The sequence below is a fragment of the Diaphorina citri genome, unplaced genomic scaffold (assembly GCF_000475195.1).
Source record: "Diaphorina citri unplaced genomic scaffold, Diaci psyllid genome assembly version 1.1 scaffold520, whole genome shotgun sequence".
Classification (NCBI taxonomy): domain Eukaryota; kingdom Metazoa; phylum Arthropoda; class Insecta; order Hemiptera; family Psyllidae; genus Diaphorina; species Diaphorina citri.
The window spans coordinates 75,467-93,911 of record NW_007377954.1 but is presented as its reverse complement, the minus strand read 5'-3'; the positions used below and the strand labels follow the sequence as shown (position 1 = coordinate 93,911).

General features: G+C 35.3%; 1 protein-coding gene across 1 annotated transcript in view; it reads right to left on the bottom strand.

Annotated features, from left to right (window-relative positions):
* LOC103509688 (pyrokinin-1 receptor-like) overlaps positions 1–13,998 on the bottom strand; it is a 68,448-nt gene extending 54,450 nt beyond the window's left edge. Inside the window, exon 1 of the mRNA XM_026823982.1 lies at positions 13,929–13,998. The gene's annotated coding sequence lies outside the window, so the exon portion shown is untranslated. The remainder of the gene's footprint in view (positions 1–13,928) is intronic.
* Between the last annotated feature and the right edge of the window lie 4,447 nt (positions 13,999–18,445).

The window sequence follows — 18,445 nt, the reverse complement described above, 5'->3', positions numbered from 1 at the left end:
TGTAGCGTAGACCCACAGGTGGGCCAATAAATGGTACGTTTTTTAGGTGGGCGAATAAATGGTACACTTACCCTATTATACTCGTATTGCATCAACCTCAGTGGTGTAGTGGTTACCTCGTTGGACTTCGGACCTGGAGGTTGGTGGTTCGAGTCCAAGTCAATTCATAAAATTTATCTAGGTGTAATCATTGGTTAACGATATGTGTGACAAGCATTGATGTATACTTTAAAAATTTGGACCGATTGCAATACTCTCATTACTAGTATAGCTCGCTATACTGTAGTAATAGAAAGTAAAAATTCCTTTACGTAGGTACGTATCTACGTACGTAAAGGAATTTTTACTGAAGTGTCAAAGGTCTCTTCTGAAAAGTGTATCTCTTCACAGCTGTATTCTAGCTATACAGTAGAATAATTCTGATTATGCACTCGGTAGGTTAATTACACATTCAAAGTGTTGAGCTACTTAAGAGTACTTAGTCATAATTGCAATAACTACCTACCTGGTAAGTACCTTCTAAGTGCCAAGATACCAAGAACAAGAGAGTAGCTATAAATTTTTCACGTTCTTGTACATTACTCGTAAAGTTTCCTGAAATTTAAATAACCATTAAAGTTATTATAGTTGAAGAGTCAACTTACTTGATAGGTAATTAACTGTCGTTATAATGAACAAGAATGGGCTCTTGACTACCAACTTGGTGAAAAGGGGTAGAACTAATCAGGTAAAGTAAGGGAAGGAAAGAATATTGTTTGTTTATTTTGCTGAGATGGGACTACAAAGTGCATTTTCACCTCGTCCACTGGAACGGCCCTCCAGTCTATCCATGTTTGAGTTTGACAAGTTATGGGTATACCGACTAATGCCTAGGTGCATACATTTTATCTAACCTTAATAGTTTTTTCAGTAAATAAGGCCCTTACAGAGCTCCTGATGATTAGATATAATTATTATTTAATTATTTATGTAGTATGAAATTTTTCAAATCACCTTTGAATTTGACTATGAAAGATGAATCCACTATTGCTGTCAGACATACTGACTAAGTGACTACTATGTAGGTTCATAGATGTTACTTAAGTGACGTAGATATGACAAGAATTGACTTCTAGAAGTAGGTACTCGTAATCTTGGGGTGCTACCCCCCTCGTATATTTATGATGATTAACATCATACAATAAAATGATAAATGATTCAACCACAACAAATGAGTTATTGCGTAACTTTAGCACCAAGGAGATAATCGAGTATGAACCCAGACATGTGGTGTGTATATTTTTGGTGTTCTTTCTTGAAACTTTTGCAAAAAGAAGTTCGGTGAAAACCAAAAAGCAAAACCTAAAGACCCTGAACTTACAAGGTTTAACGTCAATATCTAGCTGCTAAGAATTTTTAGGCCGGGAGAACCCAGCAGCACGGGATTGCTTAGAATCTTAGATGATCATCTATTCGGATACCGACCACGCAGAACGTTGCTTAACTTCAATGACCAGGTGCATTCTACGTCCCGTCGCCGCGCCGGCCGCTAGGTACTTGAGTAGGTATTACACTTTTGAAATAGAATTACTTTTTTTTATAAGAGTACCTTGAAAGGCTACGAAAGGAAAGAGGAAGAAACGAAAGGAAAGAGGGAGAAAAGGAATAAACGGAAAACTCGAAGTGAAGTCAAGGAAAAGACAAGAACGAGCTTTAAAATAATTGCGACGTTTATGCAAGAAATAAGAAATATTAGGAATACAAAGTGCAGCACTCTTCATGTAGGCAGTAATTAATTCTGTGCCATGACCTTGAAAGGCTACGACAGGAAAGAGGAAGAAACGAAAGGAAAGAGGGAGAAAAGGAATAAACGGAAAACTCGAAGTGAAGTCAAGGTCAAGGAAAAGACAAGAACGAGCTTTAAAATAATTGCGACGTTTATGCAAGAAATAAGAAATATTAGGAATACAAAGTGCAGCACTCTTCATGTAGGCAGTAATTAATTCTGTGCTATATACATATAACAAAATGTCTTACTCTTGTTCCTCGTGCATCAAGCAAGTTTGTTGTTGTATGTGTGAGAAGATCAAAAGTACAAAAAACATTCAGAATAATACAAAACAAATTATAACAAAATGTCTTACTCTTGTTCCTCGTGCATCAAGCAAGTTTGTTGTTGTATGTGTGAGAAGATCAAAAGTACAAAAAACATTCCGAATAATACAGAACAAATAATAGAGGAGAAAAATAAATGAAAAAGAAACTCTATAGCTATAGACACAAAACATTATTGCAGCAGTAAAACTTGGTCTGAAGTTATCTAGACCTGTCAAAAACTGACTACCTAACTAGCTATGTCTAAAACCGTCACGCGGTGTTCTGATTCAAATTGGCTTCCCAAAGGAACAAATTGAGAGCAAGCTATAAGAAAATGTTTGTGATCAAGATATCATCCATTGTCGTGAATGAAAAAGTTGTCCTGAAATAGGTACCGCTGTTCTTTTGTATTCACAATGTTTTATAGATAGGTAATCAGATCTTCTTGTCACAGGAAGACGCTATATGTCTTATCAAGAACGTGGCATGAATTCTCTGGTAAATTAAATATCCGATGTAGAAAAGATATATTTCATGCAAATGGAAACTGGAAATTGATACGGAGAGAGGTGAAGTCAATTTCCAGTCTAATGGCAAAGTGACTTTCATTCCGGACTGCCTCATTAGCTGAAAGTCAAAATTCATACTGTCAAAATTTATACTACTAGTTGTTCTGTGAACTGTAGACCTCACTCAGATTCTTTTGCCCAAGCTGAGAAAAAGGTACGAATGAATGCTACATATTCACATGTATTAAATTAGAACAGAAGGAGTACGTCTTACGTAATAAAAAGGACAGAGAACAGGTTTCATTTACAATAACTCAAAAGATTTTAAGAATGGTTGACCAAATTTCAAGGATCGACGTGTCTTGATTCAAGGAGCTCAAAATTCCAAAGTTCATTAAAATCGGACCAGGCAATCGCGAGTTATAGCGGAACAAACACACAAACATCTAAACCAAATGCAAAATGGTCGATTTAAAACAATGAACTTCACTTCGTTCGGTCAATCATTGACCTTCTGGAAGTACCTTTCATTAGCCTCGTGTAAGCCATTCATCAAGTTCTCTAGCCTATTCTAGTTAGGATGCTCCGGGCAAAATTGATTATATTTTCATACTTGGACAATATTTTCACAATTTGGCAATATTTCATATTCTGGTAATATTAGCAGAGTGGCACTTCCCAAAACTGCCTAGCAGTGAGGAATGAGAGCTATTGGGTGGCGAATCTTAAGAACGTCAAATCCCTTAACATGAACAATCTATTTTATTTTAAGTTTATGAACATAAATTTTTATTTTTTATGAGTCCTTTCAGCTGAATTCCCTTCAGGGATGAGCTATTTATTTGAGAACATTCTGCCGTACGGTAAAGACCCAATGTTCTCAAAAGCAGCGGTTTTCCCATTATGTTATTAAATTTCATATAATATTCACCAAATTTGATCAAAACCATAAAAAATAGCCCTGTGCAAAAATACGTAAGACAAAACAAGACAAGAACATTATAATCGTTGCTGTGTCGTCAAAATATTGCCAAATGTAAGGAAAAGACAAACCTTGATACCTACCTGTTTCATTTTCAACAAACCCTGCTGGAAAGCTTTTATCAATTTTACTTAGGTACTTTTAATAAGTTAGATATACGTATAGGTAGATAAACTATCTTGATAAAGAGAGCTCTTCACTTCATTCTACTCTCCTCAACACATACCTAAATAATAATTATAGATACATACCTACTTAAATTATAGAATTTTTTTGTACCTAGGTACTTTTGACACATCCACTAAAAATAATCACTCCCCCGGTTCTACATACAGTTTCTTTCACAAAACCTTTGTATTGTACATATAATTATGTTTATGATGGGCTTAAATGTCATAACTCATAACACTATAAAATTACGTTTATGACTCATTAGACACGTAGATAGGTCTTAAAGTACTGAAATTACTGAGATACTTCGAAATTTTACTAATAGGTAACGAATTTATTTCAAAACATGAAGAGCTTTCAATTGCTATACACTATGTAAAAAAAAATGTATAAATGAAGTTTCTTTGTCATTTTTGTCACAACTTTGGTGCTCACTGCAGCATTGTAGGATTTTCCCAATATCTCAATAATCCTAAAATCCAATGTTTACCTACCATGCAGGCACCGGTCGCTATGCGCATTTATATGTCATAGCTACTCATTTTCCTCACGAGGCTGAGTGGGCCCCGCAACAGAGCTGGCACCGGTCGCTATGCGCATTTATATGTCATAGCTACTCATTTTCCTCACGAGGCTGAGTGGGCCCCGCAACAGCCAGTCATTTTTATATATTAGATTTCAATAAAAAGCACGAAGAAATCAATTCAATTATTTTGATGCTATTTTTCGATTTCACATCACGTGATTCTCATTAAAAAACAAATCTATTGAAAGCTTTCATTAGAAATTGAAGACTGAAGTTTTTCATACAGGTGGCAGGAGCGTCAATTATTTTTAAGTCGTTCTTTCTGGAATCACTTGTCTCAACACTCTGACTGCCAAGGTATTCTCCCTAGGGCCAGGTCAAACTTTAGATTCCTTACAAACTTTAGATTGTCACACATTGTGTGACGCGGGACCGGAAAGTGGATTTTTTTTTTTCTCTGGGGCTTAGTCCACAAGAAATCAAGACTATACCTAAAGAATTTCCAGACACCACCCGTTCAAATGGTATTGAAAAATACATGTAATGTCATATGATGAGAGTGTGACAGTATAGTAAAGTGAACTCTTCTGGCACACAATATTTGTGACGCGGCGTGGAGGTAAATTGGCGCGGGAGTGGCGCGGGAGTCAGAGTGCTAAAAGCGTATCTTTCAAAAGCTCTAAATTTCCTGGAATTTTGTTGAACACCATATGCAATTATGCACCTATGATACTTATGTGGTCTACCTACATACATATTATTATACTCGTGAACAATAACTTTCAAAGTAATTTCCCACCGTCAAATTTGAACAACGGATTTCAAACTTACCAGCAAATTCCAAATGGATTTCAAAATTACCAAAAAAATTCAAACGGATTCCAAAATTATCAAAATATTCCGAACGGATTTCAAAATTACCAGCAAAGCCCCAACGGATTCCAAAACGTCCAACAGTTTGGCAATGGGTTTAACGGAGTTGGTGGATTCCAAAGTGGATCTTCAGCTGCACAGGAGGAGTTTGGAGCGTCAATTATTTTTAAGTCGTTCTTTCTGGAATCACTTGTCTCAACACTCTGACTGCCAAGGTATTCTCCCTAGGGCCAGGTCAGACTTTAGATTCCTTAGAAACTTTAGATTGTCACACATACGTACCTATATTGTGTGACGCGGGACCGGAAAGTGGATTTTTTTTTTCTCTGGGGCTTACGTCCACAAGAAATCAAGACTATACCTAAACATTTTCCAGACACCACCCGTTCAAATGGTATTGAAAAATACATGTTTGTAATGTCATATGATGAGAGTGTGACAGTATAGTAAAGTGAACTCTTCTGTCACACAATATTTGTGACGCGGCGTGGAGGTAAATTGTGCGTGTAGTATTGTCACAGTTCACAGAATATGTGTGGCGCGGGAGTCAGAGTGCTAAAAGCGTATCTTTCAAAAGCTCTAAATTTCCTGGAATTTTGTTGAACACCATATGCAATTATGCACCTATGATACTTATGTGGTCTACCTACATACATATTATACTTGTATTGCATCAACCTCAGTGGTGTAGTGGTTACCTCGTTGGACTTCGGACCTGGAGGTTGGTGGTTCGAGTCCAAGTCAATTCATAAAATTTATCTAGGTGTAATCATTGGTTAACGATATGTGTGACAAGCATTGAAGTATACTTTAAAAATTTGGACCGATTGCAATACTTTCATTACTAGTATAATAGCTCGCTATACTGTAGTAATAGAAAGTAAAAATTCCTTTACGTACGTATATCTACGTAGATTTGTATATTGCGCTGACGTGTCAAAGGTCTCTTCTGAAAAGTGTATCTCTTCACAGCTGTATTCTAGCTATACAGTAGAATAATTATGATTATGCACTCGGTAGGTTAATTACACATTCAAAGTGTTGAGCTACTTAGAGTACTTAGTCATAATTGCAATAACTAATACCTACCTGGTAAGTACCTTCTAAGTGCCAAGATACCAAGAACAAGAGAGTAGCTATAAATCTTTCACGTTCTTGTACATTACTAGTAAAGTTTCCTGAAATTTAAATAACCATTAAAGTTATTATAGTTGAAGAGTCAACTTACTTGATAGGTAATTAACTGTCGTTATAATGAACAAGAATGGGCTCTTGACTAGTGACTACCAACTTGGTGAAAATGGGTAGAACTAATCAGGTAAAGTAAGGGAAGGAAAGAATATTGTTTGTTTATCTTGCTGAGATGGGACTGCAAAGTGCCTTTTCACTCCTAATAAATTCAGGGATCTCTTCCCAATTTATTTCCAATATAAAGATAGACAAAGGGGATTGGACGTACTCGGATATAGTGAAGAACACTTCAGATATCTTTCTTTGGGTCTAAGAAATTCAAACTTTTCCATTTTGTCAGGATAAGTTTTGTATCTGTGGGACTGTATCACGTGCTTCGTTAGGTATTACTGCCTTTGTAGACATTTTAAAACGCTTCAGGGACAGAATAGCTTTTACAATCGGCACAATAGTGACTTTAAAGGATGATATAATGCAGTTTAAAGTTGCACGAATCAACTAGACGGAAAATTTGAGGTTGAGCCCTCTTGGACTTTCTAAACTTCAAGTGGAAAACTTTTCTTTTACTCAATGGATTTGGAGGTCTGTTAGTTTGTGAGACAGTAGATATATACGTATACTTTTTCTATAACTTTAAGCCCATAGGACCGACACTGTCATAATTTCATCAAATTTTACATAAAAGTTACTCGTATAGGTAATTAATATTAAATTATACTCGTATTGCGTAGGTTTGCAATTGAAAATATTAATCAATAGGTAAGTCAAATTCGGTGTTTTTTTAACAAGGTATTTAATTTTGGTTTTTAAAATTAAGGAAAAAGAAATAAAAAATCACGAGGCTCATGTCTCTACCAGTATCGACTATACCTACTTAGATTCAGTCCTGATAAAAAGTACAAATAAGTTTCTTTTTCTCCAACAAATCCCCTACGGGGCAACCTCTCAGTTGTATATCCTGAGGAGCCTCACTACTGGCTTCTCTTTTGTTTCTCAAACTGATAAAAGATAAGATAAGAGAACCTCCTAGTTCCAATCATGTTGCGACACGGGATCCATCTTAGCGTTGCTAGTCTTCTAGTCATCTCCATTTCTTGTCAAATTTTTCCCAATGTGAACAATAACTTTCAAAGTAATTTCCCACCGTCAAATTTGAACAACGGATTTCAAACTTACCAGCAAATTCCAAATGGATTTCAAAATTACCAAAAAAATTCAAACGGATTCCAAAATTATCAAAATATTCCGAACGGATTTCAAAATTACCAGCAAAGCCCCAACGGATTCCAAAACGTCCAACAGTTTGGCAATGGGTTTAACGGAGTTGGTGGATTCCAAAGTGGATCTTCAGCTGCACAGGAGGAGTTTGTGGATTATTACCGACCAGGGCAGAACTATACTGACCGAAACAGTGTGACCTTCCAGGATGGCATCGTGACACAACTGGGTAAGTAAACCACACTGCGCCGTAAAAGTTTAAGTTTTTTTTTTTTTTTTTTTGTAATTATTTCAATTTATTTAAACGTGTGATTACAGATCATAACATTGAAACGTAAATTACCATAGCTCGCTATACTGTAGTAATAGAAAGTAAAAATTCCTTTACGTAGGTACGTATCTACGTACGTAAAGGAATTTTTACTGAAGTGTCAAAGGTCTCTTCTGAAAAGTGTATCTCTTCACAGCTGTATTCTAGCTATACAGTAGAATAATTCTGATTATGCACTCGGTAGGTTAATTACACATTCAAAGTGTTGAGCTACTTAAGAGTACTTAGTCATAATTGCAATAACTACCTACCTGGTAAGTACCTTCTAAGTGCCAAGATACCAAGAACAAGAGAGTAGCTATAAATTTTTCACGTTCTTGTACATTACTCGTAAAGTTTCCTGAAATTTAAATAACCATTAAAGTTATTATAGTTGAAGAGTCAACTTACTTGATAGGTAATTAACTGTCGTTATAATGAACAAGAATGGGCTCTTGACTACCAACTTGGTGAAAAGGGGTAGAACTAATCAGGTAAAGTAAGGGAAGGAAAGAATATTGTTTGTTTATTTTGCTGAGATGGGACTACAAAGTGCATTTTCACCTCGTCCACTGGAACGGCCCTCCAGTCTATCCATGTTTGAGTTTGACAAGTTATGGGTATACCGACTAATGCCTAGGTGCATACATTTTATCTAACCTTAATAGTTTTTTCAGTAAATAAGGCCCTTACAGAGCTCCTGATGATTAGATATAATTATTATTTAATTATTTATGTAGTATGAAATTTTTCAAATCACCTTTGAATTTGACTATGAAAGATGAATCCACTATTGCTGTCAGACATACTGACTAAGTGACTACTATGTAGGTTCATAGATGTTACTTAAGTGACGTAGATATGACAAGAATTGACTTCTAGAAGTAGGTACTCGTAATCTTGGGGTGCTACCCCCCTCGTATATTTATGATGATTAACATCATACAATAAAATGATAAATGATTCAACCACAACAAATGAGTTATTGCGTAACTTTAGCACCAAGGAGATAATCGAGTATGAACCCAGACATGTGGTGTGTATATTTTTGGTGTTCTTTCTTGAAACTTTTGCAAAAAGAAGTTCGGTGAAAACCAAAAAGCAAAACCTAAAGACCCTGAACTTACAAGGTTTAACGTCAATATCTAGCTGCTAAGAATTTTTAGGCCGGGAGAACCCAGCAGCACGGGATTGCTTAGAATCTTAGATGATCATCTATTCGGATACCGACCACGCAGAACGTTGCTTAACTTCAATGACCAGGTGCATTCTACGTCCCGTCGCCGCGCCGGCCGCTAGGTACTTGAGTAGGTATTACACTTTTGAAATAGAATTACTTTTTTTTATAAGAGTACCTTGAAAGGAGGGGGACTGGATGAAACTCTGGAAATGAAACACTAAAAAGGGGGAGGGAAAAGGGGAAACTGATTGGAACTTTGAATAAAAAATAAACAGAAAGGAGGAGGGAGAGATGGGAAGAGAGAAAGAAAGAGAGAGAGAAAGAGAGAGGAGGGAGAGACAGATAACATGACTGTGAAGTTGATCGTCTGACGGTATAGACATGTAACTTTAGTAACTAGTAGTCGGTTTTTCCCTATCCGTGGCACAAGCTTGGCACAAAATGGAAACTTGTTAAAAAAACCTTGGAAACGAAAACAGTTAATTTTCCATTATTGATATTTGCCCCCATTATTTCTCTCACCTTTCCTATTACCTACCACAAAATACTTACCCTCTATTATGGCAATGTTATTATAGCTACATTTAATGAAGCGTTCACTCATTTTCATTACCTCCTATCTACTTAATTAGGTAATTTTGGAGAGTTTTCACGTGGTGTCGATCGACTTTGGTCGTCTGTAGTGTAGATCCGGCCTTACATAGTGTTGTTGTTGATTAAAAAATCATGATGATACAAAATTGTAAGTGGATATCTATCTACCCATTACTAACATAATAATAAAATTGTTATAGGTATGAATGGTATAGATATAGTGCTATAGGGTATACCTATTATGTATGAAGTTGTGGTAGGTGTATTATGGTAAACTACAATACAAAATTGTACAACTAAAACTACACAATTGCTAATGAACCTAGAAAAATCTAAATCAATCTATGGATAAGACAACAGTATGGGTATGACATTAAAGGTAGGTAGGTATACAACATATTTATCCAACATTATACACATAAATATTTACCCCAAATTCTACCAATCTACACATTCATTAGACACAAATATCTACCTTGATACTCTCGAATATGTTGTTTAGGGCGTTATTTTGACAGGAGAAGAATCCCAGAAAATTCAATGTCAGTGATTGATGAGAAAACGTACATAATATCATTTTCCTTCGTACCTACTCTCATATTTTCTTACTCTCATTGATACCTAACGAGTATGTATGTCGTATATTCCTATGCATATGTAATTTTTCCTTCGTACCTACTCTCATATTTTCTTACTCTCATTGATACCTAACGAGTATGTATGTCGTATATTTAGGTTTGCAATTGAAAATATTAATCAATAGGTAAGTCAAATTCGGTGTTTTTTTAACAAGGTATTTAATTTTGGTTTTTAAAATTAACGAAAAAGAAATAAAAAATCACGAGGCTCATGTCTCTACCAGTATCGACAATACCTACTTAGATTCAGTCCTGATAAAAAGTACAAATAAGTTTCTTTTTCTCCAACAAATCCCCTACGGGGCAACGTACATTATTCTCCAAGCTTTACTCATCAACAATATCAGAGTACATAATCTGATGCACAAGCACACTGCATACCTATAAAACATGTAACAAACTCAAAGGTTAAAGCGTACTTTGCCATAAACTTACCTCCTCTGATACTCTCCAGACAGACATTTCTAATCTTCACTGCTATAATGTACGAGTACCTACCTACACAGATCTCAAATAAATTATTGTTCCCATTAAAAAAATAACAAGATAGTCCCAAATCTCCTAACTTTTATGTTTCCCCGGGGAATCACTGCTTGAAATATACAGCGTCTGTGAAAACTTTTACCTTGGAAACGAAAACAGTTAATTTTCCATTATTGATATTTGCCCCCATTATTTCTCTCACCTTTCCTATTACCTACCACAAAATACCCTCTATTATGGCAATGTTATTAAAGTATGGTAGTCGTAGGTGTATCTGATACCAATTTGAATCAAATTTTGGCAAGGGGTAAAAAACTCCAAGCAGTGGGTAGGTAGGTAATATGTACATATGTCTAGGTATATACTTCATAAGGAAGTCAACCAAAGTCTCAAGGAAGACAACCAAAGTTCAACAATAATTCTTACCTATAAATAATGTATTAATTATTATAGGTATAGGACATATTATAGGTATTTAGCCACTATTTGCTGTTTATATCTAATGTATAAGAATGTCACAGACTGATATGAGGTTAATACCTCACCCTGGACCAAACTTTGTTTCTTTACTTCTTGAACTCCCACATTATGTATCTACACGTAGATTCATATAAGATTGTTGAATTTAGTTTGATAAAAAGCTTTGATATGATTGATATTGACAGCTGAAACTACTAATGAAATTCCATTTCTATATTAGGGCGAATCTTGTCTAATAGTGACCTATACATCCGCTCGTATTGTCTGGCTTTGGAGTGTCAAAGACTCAAGGTTAAGGCTTACTGGTTAGGTTTTTATAATTATGACTGTTTGTGCTCAGTCTACGTCTACGTACATGGTTGTATTTGACCATTGTCCGAATCACGTACCTTATTCATTTATATTAAGCACACAGTACCCTTACCTAACTTTAACCAACAGGTTACTTCAGCAGATATGGTAGGTTCCTACCTATTCGTACTCGCTCAACTGCAGGAAAACTAGAATTCGAATCTCTGTGAAAGTTGAAAGTCAAAATTCAGAGTATTTAAAACACGGTCAAAACACATTAATTTTTCCAAGGATAAGACATTTTTTGTCTCTATATTAATGGTAGGATGGGATGTGAGTCCACCCAGTTTTTCATGCAATTTATCTTGGTTTTCCACAAGGTATTACCCCATTATACTCCTTATAACAAACACCATACGGCCATATACCGACACTGTATACACTTGTATAGTGAAGATAATAATCGTATACTTATCTCTGGGGAGTCCCAATATCCCACATCTGAAAGTTTATTGTAATTGGCTTATTGCTACCTTTTGCTGGTGCCAAAATTATAGTTTGCACAAAAACTGCTTTTTCCTGCAAATATACTACCTGTTCAGGTACTTCGGATTTGAAATTTATGGCCACTTTCAGACCATTTCGTATTCCATGTGTTTTTTTCGCTGGGAAAGTTGAAGTTTTTTTTTAGTGTTATTGTTCTTCATGCTCCGAAGTCATTTGCCAACTAGAGTTGCTCTGAATTTTCATATCACTCTCCTGATATTCTGTTTGGCGATTTCATAATACCTACCCTCTTACCTGGATAAATCTAGCAACAATCATGAAAGATTTATTAGATAACTTCCAATTCCATTTCGAGGTTAATGTGATTTACTCGTCTGTCAAGAAGTTGCATGTTTTTGAAAATCTAGGGAAACTCGAGATAATATTAACAATTTAAATATTGTGAGAGTATTGTTTATACGTGGAGCTCGCTGTCGATATTTCCAGAGTACAGACAAAGAGAAGAAGGGAATCATGCAATGCTTTAGAAACCAGAGAGAGCTGTGACAGTTTCAGTGAGGTTAGGTATAAGAACAATGGGGAAATACAGATTTAGCTACTTCCCTTTCCTTAGAAATGACACCTAAATTTTAAGTCGTGGGTTTATAAAATGAATAGTTGTAGGTAAAGATGTAGGTATTTACTTTTTTGGTGGAGATTACATTTTTCTCAACAAACGGGAGCATTTTTACCGATTGCATTACGCTTTACAACTGACAAGGTACGAAGGAAAACAGCAAGTGATGTAAGAACTACGTAAAATACAAAATTGGAGGGAAACAAAAGTTCGAAATTCCTAGTATTTATTGACATTGAGTAAGTACAATAGCTTGTGTTGAGTAACTTTGAAAATACAAGTACATTAAAATTTCAGAGTCAGAATAAGGGTTTGGTGTCGTAAGTCGTAACACAAGTTGTGATGTTAAAAAAAGGAATTAATTTAATGTCTTGATTTAGGTGCTCTTTTTGATGGGACTGGAAGGGTCAGCAATAAAGGCTTTCAGTTCAGGGTGCAATTAGCCAGGTTGAGAGCATTATTAACTTCTATCTTTTATGTTCTATAGAATCTATAGCTAACAAGATCCTAAGTTTGTAGCTTTCGGCTCTCGTAAAGTCATTCCTATGATCATGATTTATGGCGAGTTACAATAATACAAAAGGTATATGTTATTCATAAATTAGTACTGAATTACTGATAGGTAGGTAAACTATGTAGGTAGGTACCTACATACAATCATAATGGTTTTATTACATCAGGCACTGCTGTAAATTTACACGTGGCGTTGTTTCTTCCTAGTGACCCTGTACTTTATAGGAGTACTATAGGACCTATACCTATAGTAGGTATAGGTAATACTATACCTTCGTATAGTATAGTAGGTTTATATACCTACACATATGTATTTATTATACCAAACGAATAGGTAGGTAGTAGGTATCAAAAGGAAGCAAACAATTGAGAAGTTTTGTGATTGTAGAAAGAAATCTTGCAAAGTTTTATTTGTTCTAAGGAGGAGGAAAGTTTGAAAGTAGGTACAGTACATATTGGGATTGAAACACTAATTGAAATTTGCTGAAGATTCTTTCAACCTACGTAGGTATAAGGTATAACATACATAGGTACCTACCTAATGTTTATGACCTCATTGAAGAAGGTACCTTTACCTAAATTTGGTACCTTTGCTTCCTTTTCCTTCTTCCTCTTCCTCCTCCTCCCTCGTTCTTCTATCTATTTCATTATTTTTCCTTCTTCTCTCTCTCTCCCTTCTCCTTTCTCTCTCTCTCTCTCTTCATTATTTACATAAGTAGGTAGATACTTAGGTAATAACGTGTATTGTAATGTATTTTTTATGCACTTACTTTAAGCATGGTCCACATGAAGTTTCTTCAGTACAATTTCACACACTCTAAAGTAAAAATTCTATTTCTATCACACTAAAATCAACATTCTATTGTTAAAAAGTTTTCACGTTATTACCTATAGAAAACTGGGTATTATCGAGCTCATTTCAAAAGTTTCCTCCTTTATTGTAGGTATTCTCATGGCTTATGACCTCGGCCATAGACTCTTTTGAATAAGTGTGAAACTCTTTTGATTAAGTACCTATATTTAAATTACGAGTACATACGTGCGTTTTCACGTTATTACCTATAGAAAACTGGGTATTATCGAGCTCATTTCAAAAGTTTCCTCCTTTATTGTAGGTATTCTCATGGCTTAGGACCTCGGCCGTAAACTCTTTTGAATAAGTGTGAAACTCTTTTGATTAAGTACCTATTTAAATTACGAGTACATACGTGTGATAAATTCCCTTAACATTTTTCTTCTCTTAACATTTTAATGTTTTCTAATAGCTCATACCTATTGAGGTGTCAGTTGGATTGTTCAAATTCTATAGAATAGTAATACCTACTAGTACTCTAATTGAAGGGTGAAAGCTCTAAGGTGACCTATACATCCGCTCGTATTGTCTGGCTTTGGAGTGTCAAAGACTCAAGGTTAAGGCTTACTGGTTAGGTTTTTATGATTATGACTGCTTGTGCTCAGTCTACGTCTACGTACATGGTTGTATTTGACCATTGTCCGAATCACGTACCTTATTCATTTATATCAAGCACACAGTACCCTTACCTAACTTTAACCAACAGGTTGAATTAATCTAAGGTACCTACTTCAGCAGATATGGTAGGTTCCTACCTATTCGTACTCGCTCAACTGCAGGAAAACTAGAATTCGAACGCTCTAAGGTGACCTATACATCCGCTCGTATTGTCTGGCTTTGGAGTGTCAAAGACTCAAGGTTAAGGCTTACTGGTTAGGTTTTTATAATTATGACTGTTTGTGCTCAGTCTACGTCTACGTACATGGTTGTATTTGACCATTGTCCGAATCACGTACCTTATTCATTTATATTAAGCACACAGTACCCTTACCTAACTTTAACCAACAGGTTACTTCAGCAGATATGGTAGGTTCCTACCTATTCGTACTCGCTCAACTGCAGGAAAACTAGAATTCGAATCTCTGTGAAAGTTGAAAGTCAAAATTCAGAGTATTTAAAACACGGTCAAAACACATTAATTTTTCCAAGGATAAGACATTTTTAATTGTCTCTATATTCAATGGTAGGATGGGATGTGAGTCCACCCAGTTTTTCATGCAATTTATCTTGGTTTTCTACAAGGTATTACCCCATTATACTCCTTATAACAAACACCATACGGCCATATACCGACACTGTATACACTTGTATAGTGAAGATAATAATCGTATACTAATCTCTGGGGAGTCCCAATATCCCACATCTGAAAGTTTATTGTAATTGGCTTATTGCTACTTTTTGCTGGTGCCAAAATTATAGTTTGCACAAAAACTGCTTTTTCCTGCAAATATACTACCTGTTCAGGTACTTTGGATTTGAAATTTATGGCCACTTTCAGACCATTTCGTATTCCATGTGTTTTTTCGCTGGGAAAAGTTCAAGTTTTTTAGTGTTGTTGTTCTTCATGCTCCGAAGTCATTTGCCAACTAGAGTTGCTCTGAATTTTCATTTCACTCTCCTGTTATTCTGTTTGGAGATTTCATAATACCTACTTACCTGGGTAAATCTAGCAACAAACATAAAAGATTTCGAATCTCTGTGAAAGTTGAAAGTCAAAATTCAGAGTATTTAAAACACGGTCAAAACACATTAATTTTTCCAAGGATAAGACATTTTTTGTCTCTATATTAATGGTAGGATGGGATGTGAGTCCACCCAGTTTTTCATGCAATTTATCTTGGTTTTCCACAAGGTATTACCCCATTATACTCCTTATAACAAACACCATACGGCCCGACACTGTATACACTTGTATAGTGAAGATAATAATCGTATACTTATCTCTGGGGAGTCCCAATATCCCACATCTGAAAGTTTATTGTAATTGGCTTATTGCTACCTTTTGCTGGTGCCAAAATTATAGTTTGCACAAAAACTGCTTTTTCCTGCAAATATACTACCTGTTCAGGTACTTCGGATTTGAAATTTATGGCCACTTTCAGACCATTTCGTATTCCATGTGTTTTTTTCGCTGGGAAAGTTGAAGTTTTTTTTTAGTGTTATTGTTCTTCATGCTCCGAAGTCATTTGCCAACTAGAGTTGCTCTGAATTTTCATATCACTCTCCTGATATTCTGTTTGGCGATTTCATAATACCTACCCTCTTACCTGGATAAATCTAGCAACAATCATGAAAGATTTATTAGATAACTTCCAATTCCATTTCGAGGTTAATGTGATTTACTCGTCTGTCAAGAAGTTGCATGTTTTTGAAAATCTAGGGAAACTCGAGATAATATTAACAATTTTTCGAGGTTAATGTGATTTACTCGTCTGTCAAGAAGTTGCATGTTTTTGAAAATCTAGGGAAACTCGAGATAATATTAACAATTTAAAATATTGTGAGAGTATTGTTTATACGTGGAGCTCTCTGTCGATATTTCCAGAGTACAGACAAAGAGAAGAAGGGAATCATGCAATGCTTTAGAAACCAGAGAGAGCTGTGACAGTTTCAGTGAGGTTAGGTATAAGAACAATGGGGAAATACAGATTTAGCTACTTCCCTTTCCTTAGAAATGACACCTAAATTTTAAGTCGTGGGTTTATAAAATGAATAGTTGTAGGTAAAGATGTAGGTATTTACTTTTTTGGTGGAGATTACATTTTTCTCAACAAACGGGAGCATTTTTACCGATTGCATTACGCTTTACAACTGACAAGGTACGAAGGAAAACAGCAAGTGATGTAAGAACTACGTAAAATACAAAATTGGAGGGAAACAAAAGTTCGAAATTCCTAGTATTTATTGACATTGAGTAAGTACAATAGCTTGTGTTGAGTAACTTTGAAAATACAAGTACATTAAAATTTCAGAGTCAGAATAAGGGTTTGGTGTCGTAAGTCGTAACACAAGTTGTGATGTTAAAAAAAGGAATTAATTTAATGTCTTGATTTAGGTGCTCTTTTTGATGGGACTGGAAGGGTCAGCAATAAAGGCTTTCAGTTCAGGGTGCAATTAGCCAGGTTGAGAGCATTATTAACTTCTATCTTTTATGTTCTATAGAATCTATAGCTAACAAGATCCTAAGTTTGTAGCTTTCGGCTCTCGTAAAGTCATTCCTATGATCATGATTTATGGCGAGTTACAATAATACAAAAGGTATATGTTATTCATAAATTAGTACTGAATTACTGATAGGTAGGTAAACTATGTAGGTAGGTACCTACATACAATCATAATGGTTTTATTACATCAGGCACTGCTGTAAATATACACGTGGCGTTGTTTCTTCCTAGTGACCCTGTACTTTATACGAGTACTATAGGTAATACTACCTTCGTATAGTAGAGTAATAGGTTTATATACCTAGTACCTACACATATGTATTTATTATACCAACCGATAGGTAGGTAGTAGGTAGGTATCAAAAGGAAGCAAAGAATTGAGAAGTTTTGTGATTGTAGAAAGAAATCTTGCAAAGTTTTATTTGTTCTAAGGAGGAGGAAAGTTTGAAAGTAGGTACAGTACATATTGGGATTGAAACACTAATTGAAATTTGCTGAAGATTCTTTCAACCTACGTAGGTATAAGGTATAACATACATAGGTACCTACCTAATGTTTATGACCTCATTGAAGAAGGTACCTTTACCTAAATTTGGTACCTTTGCTCTTTCTTCTTCCTCTTCCTCCTCCTCCTCCTTCGTTCTTCTATCTATTTCATTATTTTTTCTTCTCTCTCTCCTTCTCCTTTCTCTCTCTCTCTCTCTCTTCATTATTTACATAAGTAGGTAGATACTTGGGTAATAATGTGTATTGTAATGTATTTTTTATGCACTTACTTTAAGCATGGTCCACATGAAGTTTCCTCAGTACAATTTCACACACTCTAAAGTGAAAATTCTATTTCTATCACACTAAAATCAAAATTCTTTTGTTAAAACCAACCACGTGGAAAACAAAACGATGAAAACTTCTGGAAAGACTTATTCATAAATATGTTATTATGTAAATATTATTTATATTGGTTTTATGGAGACAAAAATGTAGCATCAATTATTATTTTTTCATTTCATGAACGTTTGTACTAAAACAACCCCGATTTTGAACTAAAACAATGAACTAAAACAATTTTTTACGAATATTAAAGCAGAAAATTTGTTTGTTTTGATATGTTTATTTTTACCGATGTGAACTTCCTTCGATTTTCCGAAAATTTTGGGATTTTCCCAAACTATGCGACTGTGAACGAAACAACATAGAAATTCTACACATCTAGCAAATTCTAGCTCGGTGGAAAACTCAAACTGATTTGAGATCCATTCTGTCAGAATCA